The 18,310-nt window shown below is 40.5% G+C and overlaps 1 protein-coding gene across 6 annotated transcripts in view; it reads left to right on the top strand.

The window, feature by feature from the left end:
• The first annotated feature begins 1,448 nt into the window (after positions 1-1,448).
• The window catches only part of camkk1a (calcium/calmodulin-dependent protein kinase kinase 1, alpha a), a 114,450-nt gene continuing 97,588 nt past the window's right edge, over positions 1,449-18,310 (top strand). The window contains exons 1-2 of one of the 6 annotated variants that reach the window (XM_023264795.3): positions 1,449-1,755; positions 1,844-2,025. The gene's annotated coding sequence lies outside the window, so the exon portion shown is untranslated. Of the gene's footprint in view, positions 2,026-2,133; positions 2,219-16,210; positions 16,320-18,310 lie in introns of those variants that run through there. The other 5 variants (XM_023264794.3, XM_023264793.3, XM_023264796.3 and 2 more) reach the window with 5 other exon arrangements.

The raw sequence follows: 18,310 nt of genomic DNA on the forward strand, positions 1-18,310 counted from the left end.
GTTTTGGGACTTTATGTGAACTTTTTTTCATCAGCACATGCATCTCTTCTCTAGAACTAGTTAAAGGGCTTGTTACCCAAATTATTATGAAATAAACTTATTTAAAAAATATTGTAAGAATTAATAACCTTTAAGATATACAATCTCACTCCAGCCGGTAGATAAATGTTGGCAACACTGGTCTTCCTCAGTGATTCCTCAATGTTTTGTGTGAAAAGGCACACCTTTACAATGAATATAGATGTAAATAAACACAACTGACATGGAGAACCAGAGATGTAAAGGCTCTCCAAGGCTCTCTTTGACAATCACTGTTCTCACCGGCAGCCACTGTGATATTAATGTGAATACTGGATTAAGCAGAGAGAGAGAGATGGGCATGGCCTCACTCTGTAGGAAAGCACAGTGTCTCACTGTTTATATTCATTTACTCTTAAACTGGAGCAGTCATCAGGTTAAAATCTGTAACATGATAATGGAACTGCAATCTGAAGATTTATGGGCTGACTTGAGCCCCCATTATTTCAAGATCCTAACAGCACCTCTGTTTAATACAGTAAAACAGAAATGTTACCAAGTTGATGTTTTTTAGATGTTTTAACACAGAAGGTGATTTCAGGTCAAAGAAGCTCAAACGTCCAGAAAATATCTGTGTAACAACTGACCCCAGTCTCCTGTACATATACACTACCATTCAAAAGTTTAAGGTCACCCAAACAATTTCATGTTTTCCATGAAAGCTCACACTTATATTCATGCTAATATAATTGTACAAGGGTTTTCTAATCATCAATAAGCCTTTTAACCCGATTAGCTAACACAATGTACCATTAGAAGACCAGGACTGATGGTTGCTGGAAATGGGCCTCTGTACCCTTGTATAGATATTCCATTAAAAATCAGCCATTTTAAGCTACAATAGTCATTTGCTATATTAACAAATGTGTAGACTGGATTTATGATTCATTTCATGTTATCGTCATTGAAAAAAATGCTTTTCTTTCAAAAATAACGACATATCTAAGTGACCCCAAACTTTTGAAAGGTAGTATATGTAAAACAGAACAACCAGAAGTGTTCAATAAGAAAAGAAAAAGCGTATTTCCCAAAAATATCAAACTGTTCCTTTGAATAAATACATCAGCAGCAGTGGGATACTGATGGCTCCAAGATGAATTTGTTGCCTCCAACATGCTAACTATGACGACAAATTCTTGTTTTTTTCAGTGACAACCTACACTACCCCTGATTTAGCTCCATAGTTATTCAGTGTCCAGCGGAGGGTCAGTAATTAGACTGTTGCTGTGACTCTGCTTATCTCCACTAATTACTCAGGACTTCATCGGCATTCTGTTGTTGGGGAAATGAAGCAGGAATGTGTCCACTAGAGGCGCTGTTTACTCTGCAGTCACTGTCCAGGCTTAATGGAGGAGCAGAGAAAAGAGGCCACATCAGGCACCTGTGATAATTAAATCTTTCATGTAATTCAGGACATATTTAATGCTGTATTACTGAGTATAAAGGAGGAGTGGTGCCCCAGCAGCACCCTGCAGCTGTCGAAGAGTCACGGCTCTGTGCTGATGTTGTGCAGAAACGGGGCGGACGTTAGGACCCGTGGAGTCCCTCCTGTGGAATAATAAAAGTTGGAGGGTCCGTCGACGTGCGACGGAGTCAAAGTGTATCCCGACCCTGCTGCTGCTGTGTGCACGTTGCAGTGGTGCAGCAGCAGCGGCAACAGAAGCAGTGTGTAGCGGGGTATGTGTGGGCGTGGGTGTGGGTGTGTGTCCGCCGCTGAGTGTCTTCACTCTGCAGCCTGATCTGTTCTGTCTGTGTTTTCCGGAAGACAGGGTGTGAAACATGGGACAGAGCTCCGGTCAGCAGCTGATCCTGAAACACACCTAACAGAGGAGAGTCTCCACCTCTGGTGCTGACAGGGACACAATCAGACTGGCACCGCGCCTGGATGGGACCTGCGTGATCCCTGCGGACCGTCGGACCGGGAGGCTGCTGCTGCTGCGTGTTCGGGTGAGTGAAACTTTCCGGATCGAGTGATTCCTGGTGCGTTTGTCTCGCAGGGCCAGTGTGTGCTGAGCCAACATGGGGAAGTAACGCTGGATGTGCTCTTGTGCAATGCAGGGATGTGACTGCACGTGCTTCCTGGCTGGGTTTTATTGATGTTCAGCGAATCTCCCACAGTGGAAACAGAGATGATGCGCAGGTTAGATGAGAAGCAGTCAGCTGCAGGACTGGTGTTCCTCTGATGTGTGTCAGACAGCTGGTCTGAGGTGAAGCTGCTCGCACACACATTGGACACAAAGACTTTAATGCTTTACAAACTCTGTGCAGCCAGGAGGTTTAACATAATCTGAGGATTTCCTATTAGTCTGCAGCCTGAGATGTTTTTACATGTCAGATTTGATCACGTGTGTGTGTGTGTGTGTGTGTGTGTGTGTGTGTGTGTGTGTGTGTGTGTGTGTGTGTGTGTGTGTGTGTGTGTGTATCAAGGTGTCTGATATAAAAGTGAAGATTCATTAATTAGTCAGCCGAAAATGAACCCTCAAATTTAACACTAATTAGTATTGATTCATCTTTCGAGTCATTTATGAAGCAAAAATGCCAAACTGTTACTGCCTCCAGCCTATCAAATGTGAGGATTTGCAGCTTTTTCTTCCCCTTTTAATGTTGCAAATTGGATATCTTTTGCATTTTGGACATTTAGTTGCTCAAATGAATCAGTTTAAGCATGAGCATTTTCAGTATGTTCTAGCATTTTTTGATAAAATGATGAGACATTTTTTGCTGCAGCCCCTGTAAACATATTTAGGGGCCCTGGCTGTAAAGATGATCTGTCTACACTGGTGATAATATCTCTCAAAGAACCAATCTGAATCAGCTGACGGCCCCTCAGAGTGTCTCTGTTTAAAAGCCACAAAAAGCAAGTGTTTGTCTCTACATGGTTGTTCATTATTCCTCTGTGTCTGATTATTTCATGTCTGCCTCAAGTGGAGCTCATTTTCTCCTGCTCACAGGTTGTTTAATCCCTCATTCACTAGGCGGAGTTGATCCTTTTGAAGTCACTTGAAAGATGACTTGAAAATGAACTGACTTCTCCGGTGCTACACCTTCAAAAACAATCAGCGAATGCATAAATGACTCGCAGCAAATTATTGACACTAAAGATCGTGCACAGAGAAAACCAGTTTCAGTTTTCTGGTTGACAGTATGATGACCTAAATCCCCACAGGCCATTATTTAAAATGGGTTCAGCTGAATTGGCCTGGAGGCTGTGTTGTAGCAGTGCTGATGCATCCGTGAGTGTTGTCGCTGAGCAGGTCAGCCTCCCTCTTGTGGGCTCATTTAATGTTATGTATGCAGCTATATGAGTATTAAATGTCAGAAACAGGACTGGGAAACAGCACGAAGCGGCTTGTATGAAGACTTAGGGGAAGATTAACTGGTTTTCCAGTATGAACAAACTGTCGGCAAGAGGCTAGCTTGCATTTGGTCCCTGTTGAGGCACATTTGCTGAATCTTGCTGAAAAACAATGTGGTTTGTGCTGTGTGTCAGCAGAAGAACATCAGACAATGTGCCCAAAAGTCCACAGTATATTACTAGTAGCGGTTTATTTAGTATAGATTTTTAGTTTTTCTATCATTTTCCAGCTACATTTTGCTCTATAAAGCAAGGCTTATTAAGTAAGTCATCACTTCTGTTCCCCCTGCTCATTTTTTTTCTCTTTCTGAATGTGCTGACAGCTTTAACCTTCCCTCTTAACATGGGTTTTGCTAACCATAATAGAGTAGCCCAGCTACTAAAAAAGAGGACATGTCAACAGCTCCCAGCTCCCTCAGCCCCTCTGGGAAATCATTCGCACAAGACGGGAAGAAGAAATCACTCTCGTGTGGGTTTTATGTGTGTTTCCTTGAGTGTTTAATCATATTAACACATTAAAGCCTTTAATAAATGTCTTAAACTGTTTTACATGCAGCCCTGAACATAATTCAGCCATATGCCGTCTAACACAGTGTCACTCTGAGAGAATTAGCAGTGAGGAAACCTGCTGCTCTGATCTGCTGCTCTATTTTGTTCTGCAGATTCTCTTACTGAGATCATTTTCTGTTTTCACTCATTAATTGTCATCTCTAAATGTCTGTAGACCTGCATAGAATTAGCAGAATGTGTATATATTTGATAGACTCAAACTGAAAGAGCCTTACATTCGTGTAAGCTGTAATTGCTTGATGTATCCTTGTGATTATCACCAGCAAGGGTGGCACCTCTACCTCTTAGTGTGTGTGTGTGTGTGTGTGCGTGCGTGCGTGCGTGCGTGCGTGTGTGTGTCCCATCTGTGCTGAGGCACTGATGGGATTTGATGCTTTAGTACTCAAAGGAAGCCTATATTAAAAACACGGAGAAGTTCAATCCCACTGATCCTTTGTTTCTTGGAGATCTCAAGCTTACTGAGTCATTCTTAATAAGCACAAGAGCAGCATGAATATATTTACAGAGATTTTCCTCTCAGGGATGTAAAACAACTGGTGAGGTGCCACTTGTTTTCTAGTGTGGGGCGTTGAGGTGCTCAGGCCTGTTGTATCCATAGCAAGGAGCATTATTGGATGTCTCACAGGCTCTCGTGTTACAGCTGTGAGAAAAGAGCAGCAGCTGTACATGCTGGAGTGTGTTAGTGCTGTTGGAGGACATTTCATTATTAGTGAAAGGTCTGCTGTGCTCTTTCGTGTATTGTTGCAGGATTCCTGTTGATGCACCCACTGTGCTGTGTGTCAGTCACTTGTCACAGAAGTGATGTGAATCAAACCGTTGTTGACATGATTTCAAACCTTCCCTCAGTCTTTCATGGTAGATATCCAGTCCTCATCATTTAGAGAAATTAAATGATGAAGATTTGGGGAAATCGTCTAATTTAAATTCTTCTGACAGATGCTGTGATTGAATTTGCTATTTCATTTAAAAAAAATCCTTCTTCAGTTCAGTACCAGAAGATGGTATGAATTAGTAAAAGCACTGCCACAGCAGTTTAAACTCTTTGTCAGACGGTGTGGCCATTAAAGAATGAGAACCACAGTGAACATCGCTGATTAATGGGAAAGCAGAAACAATTCCTGTACATTTAATTTTACTTAAATTAAATTGATCTACAGCATTAGTGTCACTATTTAATAGCCACATCTTGTATATCCTAAACTGCAGTTTTTGCAATTTGCATTGTTTTAAACAGCAATTTGAAATCAATTCATTGTTTATCCTCCTCTCTATGTAATTAGTTACATATGAAATTACCATTAACTACAAACAGATTATTACAGGTGTTGGATAGAACAGATAGGTACATCAGTATACTACATGCTTTTCAGTTATTTTGTCCATCACATTTCTAGTAGCCTAATTAATATAAGGACCTCTCTGTATAATGCATTATCAGCATTATAGCATTATCACAAAGTACATCCTTAATATGTGTCATCCATAGTAATAGCTAGTTTACAAGTAGAGCAAATTTGTTCAGTTGGGAATAAAGACAAGAAAACAGTTTGTTTGAGAAAGATACAGAGGCAGCACTGTTGTACAATGTTAAAGTTAAATAAAAATGAGTCATAAGCATTGAAATTTCTAAAGGAGCTGCTGAGTTAATGGTGTTCTTGGTGGGGTACTATGAGCGCAGACTGCCTGTCTTCTCCATAGCTGGTGAGGCATCGTAGTGAGAACCCACATCTCCAAAAACATTGGAGCACATGTTCAAGTAGGATCTATCTTGTTAAGTCAACCACTGAACCAAAACCAAACAAGTATATTCAAACCTAAATACTGTGACACAACAATAATTGTATTTCAAAAGGATAGCTTACAGTTTTGAATTTTTCTCCAGTGATTGTTTGTTTCTTGTGACACAAGTCTCATCCCCATGCTTCTTGATGAAGTGGGTGGAGCAAAAACACATCTGGGTCTTTGGATTGTATTTGGCTTAATGAGAACTTTGAATTTGAACAGTACTTGGACTGCAGGTGATGACGTTTCACAAGAACATAAGTACATACAAGAATGCTTATTGAGAAATGTCTTGGTGGTCTGTGTCTTTAAGTCACCTAACTTTATGCAAATGCAGTCCTAATTTGTCAAATGAATCCTTAAAATGATCTGTGTTCTCATTGCCAGTCCCTCCTCAACTCTTGACATCTCAGCTCTGAGACACCCAACAAATTTAGTCCACATGACCATAAAACAGCACTTCATTGAAGCAGCATATACAGTAGTGATTCTTGTTCTGTTCTTTTGTGTCGAGTCCACGTTGTACAACTAAGAAATTAACACCCTAATAAAAAGCAGTCTTTAGCAAAACACTAAATTCAATGTTTATGAATGAAGGTAAAACAAATGTACAAAGACCTATTAATTTAAAAATACTACCAAATCAATAAAAGATGTTTCATCAGTGACTAATCTAGTGCTGTTGTTTTTTTTTTTTTAAATATAGTTTCCCATACACATGCAGCTGACATGGACAATCCCAACGAGACTTAAGTAAGGCATGCAGATAAACACATACCTGATTACAACGCGGTAGCTAAATTAGGTGTTAAATATTCTTCACTCATGCTTTAAATGAAGAAATATGGTGTTACATCTGATTTGACTGCATAACCCGACATTTATAACCAGCCACCATATAACCACAACCATATATTACCAGCACATTATGATCCCAGTGCTCTTTGGGAGCTGTGACAGTCTTTTATTGCCCACAGTCAGAGAGAAACAAGGAAACACCGAGCGGTGAGGAGGGACTGTAGGACTGGCAGGGAATTTAGACCACATGTTTCAATTTGCCTCCTAATACATGGAGCCTATAGACAGACTGGTGGATCGAGGGATTTGCAGCTTTGCCACTTTGCTGTCTTGACATTGTTTTCTGGCTGCAGTCACAGAATATTAGAACATAGAACATTAAAAACACCTACCTAATATTGCTTAGGTCCCCTTTGTGCCACCAAAACAGCTCTGAGCTGTCGGGCCACTGACACCAGACCTCTGGAATTGTCCTTGGTGTCTGGCACTGGGACGTTGGCAGCAAATCATTTGGGTTCTGTGGGTTGCAATATGGAGCATCTGTGGATCAGGTTTGTTCCAGAACATCCTACGGAAGCTCCATCAGATTGAGATCTCGGGAGTTTGGAGGTCGGGTAAACAGTTTTTGCAGTGTGGCAGGACACATTGTCCTGCTGTGGGAGGCCGCTGGCAGTGGGGAGTGCTGTTGCCATGTGAGGAAAGGTGTGCTTAGTCTGGAACAATGTTGATGTGGGTAGTGTGTGTCCAAGTAACATCCACATGAATGCCAGGACCCGAAGTTTCCCAGCAGAACATTATATTGTAACAAGTTGATTGGCATTATTCACTTGACCTGTCAGTGGTTTTAATGCTGTGGCTGATCTGTAGAAATGGCAGCGCTGCTTTGTTGGTAAATGGAAATGTTGTTGAATCCTAATGACTAGGATGATGCCCTGACTTTCCCTCTAGCACCACTAACACGTCAACATGTTCATGGAAACCTGTGGAGTATCACAACATCCCCTAGATGGATTCATGCCCTCCAGAGGATGAATCCTTAAAAGAACGCCTGGCTTTCCTTGTACCACCACCATGAGGTCGACTTGTGCGACTTATGAGTGAAAATCTGGTTTTGGCACGTACAGAGTCATAGTCTTTGTTCTACATCAAGGGCAAAGTTACAGTGAGCTGGGCATCCTGCTGCAAGTGAATATTACCGTCTACTCTTGCACCTTTGCATCATATTCCAAATATAATTTTAAATGTCAGCTACACTGAAAAAAAACGTAATTATGAAACTTGAAGTGTCACTTACGAGTGTTTTTGGGTGTTTGTAGAGAGTGAGTGCTTGAATACATTTACAGGTCCTCATTAGTTCATCCTGTACCAGGCGTACATCCACATCTGCATATCAGCCTTCATTATTCAAAGCACGACCAGTAAGGACTCTGGGGGTTCTCAGATCTCTCAGTTAACCTCATCCAAGTGCTCGCTGGCTCTCCACCCCATTTGCACTTCTACCTTGCTCTCATTAGTCTGTGGATGAGAGACACCAGCATGCACGAGATGCCCACTGGGAACCTATACTAGTTCATTTGCCTGATGAGGGCACATTATTGAAAGAACATGTCTGAATTGTATGAAGTTGATTAATATTTTTCTGCTGTTTTATCCAGTTCTTGGACCAGCCTTAGATATCTGAGAGGTTAAACTGGCTCTATCCTCCTTTAGCTGTAAACAATGCTTTTGTGTGGATAGTTCAACATAACAGTGCTTGTTAAAAGACTACATGAACAGCATTGTCAAGTTAAAAAATTGCCAGCGAAAGTGGCACAGAATACATAGCCATCCATAGAAAGATGAATCTATTTAAATTTATTTCTATTCATGTCCTTTGAGCTCCAGATGTTATTCCACTGCATGTCCCCAAAACTCTGCTGTTATTTCCATATGGCTAACTGAAATAATTGATGACTGGTTGACTTTGTGTCCATCCTCTAGAAAGGCTTGTCTGTGTGCTGTCCAAAACTCTCCCACAAACTCTGACACCAGCTTCTCCTCAGTGACGACTTGTCACAGTGAACTCCTTTGGGTTTTACTACAGATAGCTGAAGCCCTCCCTCCCCTCTAGGTTAGCTACACTCCAACACATTTCAGTTCCTTCTAGAAGCACTGACAACGTGCAGAAAGCTATTGATCTAAGCTTATATGATGCATATTTAAACATAGTAAATGCATATCTCCTTGGTTTCAAGTGAGTGCCCACATGCTCACAGAGGCTTCTGCAGTTTGCCACCCAACCCACGTGACAGCTCTGTGATACATACGGTAGTAATGAGCTGTGCATTAACAGATGGTATTTTCTTTGTTTACATGTGATTCAAGTGATGCATGGGAGGGCTTGTTTGTGTGGATAGTTTTTCTATTAAGGTAGTTGTGTGCTGCATAGAACAGGGGGTGTTTGGCACATTCTGGCTCCTGTGTAAATAAAAATGGATTTGTTCCATGTAGCTGAAGTAGTTTGCAGGGATAAAATCAGCAGGCATTGAGGCTATCTCTACTGAGTGGATTTATTCTTAATGGGCAGATTCTTACTGAATTGGTACTGCGATTGCAATTAACTGATTTGCAGTTGCTGCATTCTGGAATACTGCACTTTGTGCAGCTGGTCATTATTAGTCACGCAGTCTGACTGTAGGGATAGTGGTCTATTATGTTGGATGCAGACTGAAATATACAGGGTAAAGTAAAACTTTTTGATGAGAGAAAGCACAAGGGGTTCTGAAGATATACTATGCTGATACATCTAGTGGAATAAATGAACTCTAAGCTAAACATGGTAGGTGAAAAGAGATCAACCAATTTAATACAACCCATCTCGATGCAATAATTGATGAGCTATTGTACTCTAAACCATAATTATAAACCTGCTGAAGATTGATTAGGATTCATCCATTGGAGGTCATGAATATGTGTACTGTACAGGGTGTCTCTAAAGTCTGGACACATAGGAAATCTCATTTACTATAATTTTTTGCCTCCACAGATTAAATATGGCTTTGTCAAAAGAAGAAAGAGTTGAATTGGTACTTCTCAGTAGACATGAAGGATGAACATATTGAACACATCAATTGTTGGTATATCTTCAGAACCCCTTGTGCTTTAACACATCAAACATTTTTTTCACCTGCTACTGCTTTAAATTGTGTGTGCAGTGATGGTGGAGGTTCCGGCAGGTTATCTTTTACCTCGTAGCAGTGACAGCATTGTTACAGGAGGAATCGGTTCTCATGGCTCCAAAGACAGGCTTATGATTTTAGAGAGTTCTGCCAGCTAAAGCGAAGGAGCTTAAACCTCTGCTAAGGTTTCTGCTCACAGTTCCCCCTCTTCAGCTTTTCTATAGGACATGCTTTACAATTTTGGCTCAGGTGCTCTTGCAGTAGCCCCCCATATAAATATCCCTCTGTGTGGATGATGGAATTGCATAAAAGAGCAGAGCTGGTAGTCTTTTTGATGAAATCCTGGAGGAGTGAAAGGCAGAATCTGACCCAGGGCCAGCTGACACCAGTGCTCTCCTTTTGAGAAAGAAGCCTATTTTAGTGAGCAAACTGTTCCTCACATCCATTCCAGTTCTGGAGAATCGACCAACCTCGGCTCTCCTCTCCGGGCTCCTGCATCAAAATTTCTCTTTGTAGCTTACACCAGGGTGGAGAATAAGAGACTCTTCAATGCTGGCACTAACATTTATGATGAAGGCAGAAAGAGGCTCACAGTTCAGAGCGCTGAAATTCTTGTATTTCTCAAGAAAAAAACTGGCCCTTGTGCTGTAGGAAGAAAATCAGAACTGGCAGGACAGAGCTGAGGATTACATTAGTCACTAATTGTGCTTGCAACAGTACATCTTTGGAAAAAAAAGGAGACATTCAGTGTTGTGTGCTACTTCACAGTCTTTTTATTTACTCTTGGTAATATAAGGAAGCTTAGTTGTAGTGACTTCATGTTTTCTGCAGTAGCCTGGAGAGACAATAATTGTTAGCTAATAACACGAATGTTCAGACTGTTTACAACAAAACAAAACATAAAAATTAATTGTTGAAAAAAATCCTTTATTAATTTGTTCGTTCACTTTTCAAATAATCAGTCATTTGGTGTACAGGGTGTCCCTAAAGTCTGGACACATAGGAAATCTCTTGAACTATAATTTTTTTGCCTTCACAGATTAAATTTGGCTATAATATTAAATATATATTTGATTAATTATCAAATATATATTAATCCTTTAACACCCAAGGGTCATACAGGCCCCCTGGATTTTTTTATTTGGGCCGTAAAAGAATCAGAAATCATACTATGAGTGATTGCTTTTACCCCTTTTTTCAGAACAACCTAAGCTTTCAATATCTGGCAATATCTGACATAAACTATGTGTTTCGACAATGTAACAATAGTTTAAAGTGGAAAAAAACAAAAAACTGATTTGGATTTTTCAGGATTTTACTAAATTAGGAAATGGATGTTGAACATGAACAAAATATTTGACAACAAAAATTTAAAATATGAACTATAATAAATATTTACAAGAATTTTAATTTTATAATACTTGTAAAACGGGAGCGGTGCCGCTCCTGTGAGATTTTGTGATGGACGTCGTTGCACGTGGTTCCTTTGACATACTGTAATACCCCATAAAGTGCATCTTCTCTTCTTTGAGGAACCGTTTGAATTTTCTCTGTAGCGCAAATAGTTCAGGAGTTACAATAATTTAAAGAGCACTCGTAAAATGGGAGCGTCGCCACTCCCGTGTGATTTAAAGGGTTCAATTCAATATATTAAAAAATTGATATATTGAATAAAATGTTAAAAATTTCATTTTTTGAAAATATGTCTTTTTGCGTATGTGTCCAGACTTTCGGGACACCCTGTATAAACTGTAAGAAAATAATAAAAAAAAATCCATTTCTTTTATTTTGATTCAAAGATGATAACAGGTAATGACTTGTTTTGTCCAACATTTGGTCAGAAATCCGAAGATATTCCATTAATAGTGATGTAAGACACGTAAACAACAACCCTTTTGCACGCTTGCTTGAAAAATCTGTTAAGTTTTTAATTATATAAAAATGTTGTAGAATATTTGTCTTGCTAATTGTTGCAAAGACCTTTGACTTTTTCCACTTTTATCATACTGAAAAATTTGTGCTATCTGTCAGTGTCACACACAGCTCCAAATAAGCATGTCTTCATAGTAAGAAATGTAAATGAGGATTTGTAATCGGATGAGCTGTAAATAATATAAACAAGAAAAGCATTCAGAGAGCGCAGTACTCCGCCAAGGCTGCTCAGTCATTGTATCATTTCCGAAGGATGAAATGTTCAAAAAAGTTGTGGACGAAATCATGGCACTATAGAATGTGGCCATTTAATACAGATTTACCCACAAACAAAATGACCTTAAGCACAGGCATGTTTTATGCATGTGTACGCTATGTACGGATAACGAATCGCGTGACCTAAATATGTAACGGGCGGTAGCAATTGATGGGACTCGGAAACATTCCCACAATTTAATCAATTGTTCCTTGTATCATTTCCAACTTATAAGTCCACAACATTCCATTTGGAGTAGGATCACAGTCATGTGATCTTCAGCAGGCAGCTGACGTGTTCACTTATTGTCATAGTTACAGTGACGCTGTGCCACTATCTTGCAATGATACAGAAATCTTTAACAAATCTATGGATCCAGACTATAAGCTGCATCACTGCCAAAATCTAATTTACTTAGTCCTTGTGTCATTTATGACCTTCCCTGAAAATTTCATCCAAATCCGTTTTTGAGTAATGTTGCTAACAGACAGATAGTCAGACAGACAAACCAACACCGGTCGTCACATAACTCCGCCTCCTTGGCGGAGTAATAATGATGTCTGTATTTGAGGAATAACATTATTAAGATGAGTCATCAAAGGGCTGCTGGGCTAAACACTCTGTGATAGCAGCTGCTCATGGTGAAGCCTGCATCATCCTCAGCCTGTGACCTTTCCCCAGACAAAAAACACAATCACACATCTGAATTTATTTCTAAGAGTGTTTGCAGCTTTGTTTGTTTTTATTTAAACCGCCAAATGCACATTTAGGAACCTGTTCTAAAGAGATAAGAGCTCAAAAAATGAACATTTGTTTTGATGATTTAAATGGCGCAACAGACAAATGAACTTAAATTAGCTTGAGAAGAGTGTTGTCTTTGCAGTGATTTTGTGAAAGACAACTCAGGATGGAACTCACTTTAGCCAGCAGGCGGAGAAGTGATAATTACATCAAGGGCCAGACCGAGTCACAGGAGCAAATCTAACTGGCTGTAACCCGGTAGGTGTAATTATATGGCTAATTGTGTTCATTGTGTTAGATCACTATCAACAGTCAGAGACTGTGAACAGTATTCCTGTCGCCATTATAGAGACCTATACTATAATCTTCACACGCTCACACAGTCAGGTCACACTCATTAGCCTATAAACACACTTTTGTGTATAAAGATGCAGTGAGGATAAAACACCTGTGGCTGCGTGAGACATCTGGGTTAAATTAGGGCACCGCTATAGATTGCCCAGAACATCAAACCTACACAGAGGAAAATCATCAGCACCAACATGACAACAACTGAGAATAACAAAAGTAACAGGATGACAAACCAATAACAGGAACATGCATAGATTCCCCTGTGTCCTTTCTCCGAGTGTCCCTCGTCCCAGAACTGGATGCTTCTGATTTGTGGTTGCGGTCCCTCCAACTGGCTTAGTCTCCATCATGTCCACTGTGGGATGCTGCTGCTGACCTTCCTGCAGCCCACTGCTACCAGCTGCCCATTTCCATCAGTCTACTCTGCTTTGCCCTTACTATACTTGATATGCGCATCTACACCCTGTTTGCATCTTATTACCAGCTATATATGCAGTATGTTTAATGTCAGAGCCTCATGCCATAACAGTAAACTTATTAATCAGTTTACATGTCTGCTTGTACTTTGTATGTATCATCTATGTTACTGTTATCATGCATCTATGCCAGTGTGTGTTATATGCTTCCCAATGATGTCCTGAAATTTTAGCCAGTGCTGTCATCAGATCAGAAATTCAGTGTTTTTGGCAGAAAATACTGGTAAAACTAATTTCCCAATGTTGTTCAACCAGCTGGAGGGAAATTGTTATTTTATGGCTTTTTGCAGTGAAACAGAATCTCCAGTGCAAATCAGTAAATGTGTTTACTTTGTGTCTTGCCTCTGTTCTTTTGCTATTTACTGTATGTGTATGGTTATGCTTTTAGATGCCATACCACTGTAAATATGGTCAGATATTGCATAACAAAGCAGTAAACATGAAAAGAATCTGTAAAACAAACTACACAGTGCTGAAAAATATTAGAAAATAGAATGAAATGTATGCTGTATATGCTAGGGGTGGGCGACTGGATGAATATGTCTGCTATTGCACTGTAAAACATCAAACAGGAATTTAGTTAACTTGTTTATATGAAAGTTTGATTCATTTCAATGTAATTCAACCTGAAATGTCAAATATTTATTTGCAGTTTACTTTTTGGACTTACAGACATTCATTATTTGATTTGTGATCCTTGGAATAAAGAAATGAGTTCAGTTAATCTGCGGCTGAGAGTTTAATCAACTCATTAAGTCAAGTTTTTAAAGAAACAAAGCTAGAATGCTAGCAGACTTCCCACCATGCATTGTTAGAGAATTAAAACTGTGTATAATTTAAGATGTATTAAATCTTGGTTGTTTCATTACATGATACTGAAAAGGGTGCTAACAATGTTTTCAGTCCCTTCTCCTGTGGACATCATTTAAAACAAACACTTTTAATGGAGCAGATAGTTCTTCAAGTCAACTAAAGAAGTGGCTCCTTAATCAGAAAATATAAACGACACAGTTGATTCATTTTCATGTTTCAAGTTGGTTGGGTTTGTTCACTTAAAGTCATTTTTCAACCTAAGTTCAGTTAACTCTTATTTTGAAGGTAGCAGGAGCACTACTGTTTCGAAGTTAAGGAAACTTCAAATGATTTATGATGAGCTGAGTCTATCTCTGGTTGCTTTTATATTTGTCATGTTATTGTGCTAATTAAATGGTCTTTCTGTATAACTCTTAAACGTAGTGTGCCGTGTTCACTGCTTAAGAAAAGGAGATAAAGGCTGCTTCATCCTGCATGATAACGGCATCTCTTTGCTCTCTTCTTCACTGCAGAGTTGGTACGGACACTAAAGAATAGGTAGCAGCTAAGAGTCAGACTACATTAAAGACATTTAGCATTTTAAACCAGAGGTCTCCCTGCTGTGGTTAGGAGCTGCAGACCTGGAAACGTAATCTGGATTGATTGTACAACATTAATTCTTCTCATTCTTGATTTGGTTCAAGGGTGCAGCTCCACAAAGAAATAAGACTTCACCCATTTTTACAAGACAGTCAATATTGATGTTATGATGGGCTGCGACAAATGCATCACTGTGTGCAAAAGACTGATCTAATGCCACCGTATGATTTTTAAAATAGTGTCAGACTTCTCAGAGAATATTTTGGCAATTGCTGGTCATTGGACTGATGGCGGCTGATTGAACAATTGTCACTTATCGCTTAACCCTAATCTATAGACTGATGAGCCTAAACATTACGACCCACACACAGATCACATGAATAACACTGATCATCTTTTAACAAGCGCACAACTGCTCAGAGTCTGCAAACCATCTCCTACCTGCTGACAGTGAAGCAGGGACACACCGTGATCCTGCAGCAGGGTGTTATGCACTCTAACAAGTCTGATCTGCGGCAACTCACAGGACATCTTCAGAGGTCTTCATAGTCCATGCCTCGGCTTGTAGAAATTTTTGCAGCACATGAAGGACCAACAGTAAATTATGTGGCTCATAATGTTTTGGCATTTCATTTGTCAGCTGGCATGCTGATCTACATATGGATCTTAGCTCCATAAGACCTTAAAAATGTACCATATTTGCTTATTATTGTTTTTTAGCACTTGCTCCTGTGCATTTTTATTGCTAAGCCTGTAATGAATACAGAAAGCTGGACTTGTTTTCTGACTACAGCTCACAGTTCGCTGGAGACTGAATCAGTCAGTTAGATGCTGGTAAGCTGCAGTAAGCAACAGCCTCTGTACATCAGGACTAACCTGGCAGCCTGCCTGCTCTTACCACAGGTTTCTAACAGCGATGAGGAGGGATCAAGATCACTGGGATATTCTGCCTCTCTGAGGGATTTAGAGCATCACTCCCAAGGGGAAAGATAGATGGCTTCTCATTTTCCGCAGCAACAGATTAATCCTCTGCTGGTTCACATCATCACAGATTTGTATCATCATTATTTTGAGGAAATTTTGCGAGTTGATGAGAGATGAGTTGCATTGTGTTTCTATTCTATATATTATTCTATATTATTATATATTCTATATATTCTCTTTCTAACCCTTCACCCCAGCGCTATCTGCTCCTAAAAATAGATGACCAGCTAGTAGCAGGTTCAGCCGCGGGCCAGCCTGAACGATGTCACAGGGATAGTAGGTGGAGCCTCAGTGAACGCCCGCCCCACCTGAAAATACAGTGAGTCCTCCACAACACAGATCTGCTGAACTGTCTGGTGGTGGGGGTTAGAGGGACCCTTGTCAGGCGACATTTCTAGGATTCCAGGAAGGTCAACCATGCTGGAAGGAACAGGCTCATTGTCCGTGTGAGTAGAAGAGAAGTAATTGGCTCATCCAACTTGCCAGTTTGCACTCTTCTATCCTGTATAATCCTGGGCTTATTATTGCCCAGGGCAGCCAACGTCGGAGAGAGTGGCCCTGGATTTGTTTGGGATTGTCCCAGGGTGTATTTCTGTCCAGTCAGATTGATCACTGCTCATGGACCCAGTGTCTATTGTCTAGTCTAGAAATGTCACCTCTCTCATTACATCACATTGATTGGCTATGCAAGGACGTGTTTAATAGGTTTACGGATGCAACTAGTCGAATCTCACACAGTTGCCTGCTAATCCTGTGGGTTGTATTAAAGAGTTCAGGGATTAATGTGGGTCAGGTGAACATTGGTTATGTTTTCTACTGGAAAGTACTTCAATGATGGTGTTTATCCCTCTGTGTTAAAGCTATATTTAGTGGAGATGATTTTGTTGTTGGACAGGAGCTTCACATACTATCAGTTTTAATTGTTGATCATCAGCAACATAAAGAATAGAGTGTTTAACTCAGCCAGGACCTGAGCTGCTCTGGGTATTAACCTGTAGCAGTGGTTGTTGGTTTTCACATTTTCACATTGTTTTTTCTAGTGCACTCATCCAAGATATGACACTCCTTTGTAGTTCTTTGGGAGAAATGAATCCAGGGTGAATTGTGATCACTTTGAGAATCGCCTTGACTTTTCATCTAGTGATACCATCAGTTCAAAGTGTCCCAAAGGGAACTTAAGAGTGGATCAAAGCTGCTGGTGTGATGCAGTGAGTATCAGTGACTCTGATGAGGCATTTTTGATAATGATGTGTCATTCTTCATCTGTTGTTGCCCCTAAGAATAAACTGTCTTTGACTTAATATATATTCATCAGTATTCATAGCGCTGGGAGTTTTCCCTTGATCACAGTTGATGGCTGATTACTAGGTTTCCAGAGGCCCTTAAGATGCTGTACATTCTGCTCCATATGAATGAGACTCACTCAGTCAAACATGATGAGGCATAATCGCTGCCAACTGTTTGTTACCACAACGGGAGGAACATGGGGGAAAGCTAATTCCAGTGTGCACGTGTGTGAGTAGAGGGATGAAATGTCTCTCTCAATCTTTTTTTGAAAAAACAAAAACAAAATCAAGCATGTGTGTGTGGGTGGACAGGTGTGTGTGTGTACTGACACACAAAAGCCATGCAAATCCATGCTGTTTGCATGGAGGCTCGCTCTGTCGTCCATCAGGAGCAGCCTGTTGACGTTCCTGCTGGGCTTTCCACCCTTCTTATTCCTGTGAGTTGTTTTTTTCTCAGCAGTTAATGTGACCTGTTCTTGGTTTGAGTAATATGAAAGGTGACGGGAGGAAAACCTGATCAACCTGCGATCCCAGAGACAGTGGAGCAGCAAGAGGGAAAAAATCTCTGTAGTATAAGAGCTCTGAAATGTTAAGGATGTGTTGGTTTGGTGTGGGGCTGCACAGTGGCGTAGTGGTTAGCACTTTCGCCTTGCAGCAAGAAGGTCCCTGGTTCGCGTCCCGGCTTTCCCGGGATCTTTCTGCATGGAGTTTGCATGTTCTCCCTGTTCATGCGTGGGTTCTCTCCGGGTACTCCGGCTTCCTCCCACAGTCCAAAAATATGCTGAGGTTAATTGATTATTCTAAATTGCCCGTAGGTGTGAATGTGAGAGTGATTGTTTGTCTTTGTATGTAGCTCTGCGACAGACTGGCGACCTGTCTAGGGTGTCCCCTGCCTTCGCCCGAGTCAGCTGGGATAGGCTCCAGCCCCCTCCGCGACCCTAGTGAGGATTAAGCGGTGTATAGATAATGGATGGATGGATGGTTTGGTGTGACTCTGGTCTTCTATTTATTTTGGGATAAAAGCCAGGGAGACTTTAGTCTGGAGTCTGTAAAACCTTGCAGTAAAAATGTGTTTCCTCTATAGTCTTTTAACAAGATTGTCACAGCCTAAAAGAATTTCATTAGTAGAGATTTTCTTAACCGCATTAACA

Source organism: Amphiprion ocellaris, chromosome 14, assembly GCF_022539595.1.
Source record: "Amphiprion ocellaris isolate individual 3 ecotype Okinawa chromosome 14, ASM2253959v1, whole genome shotgun sequence".
In the NCBI taxonomy this organism is placed as follows: Eukaryota; Metazoa; Chordata; class Actinopteri; family Pomacentridae; genus Amphiprion; species Amphiprion ocellaris.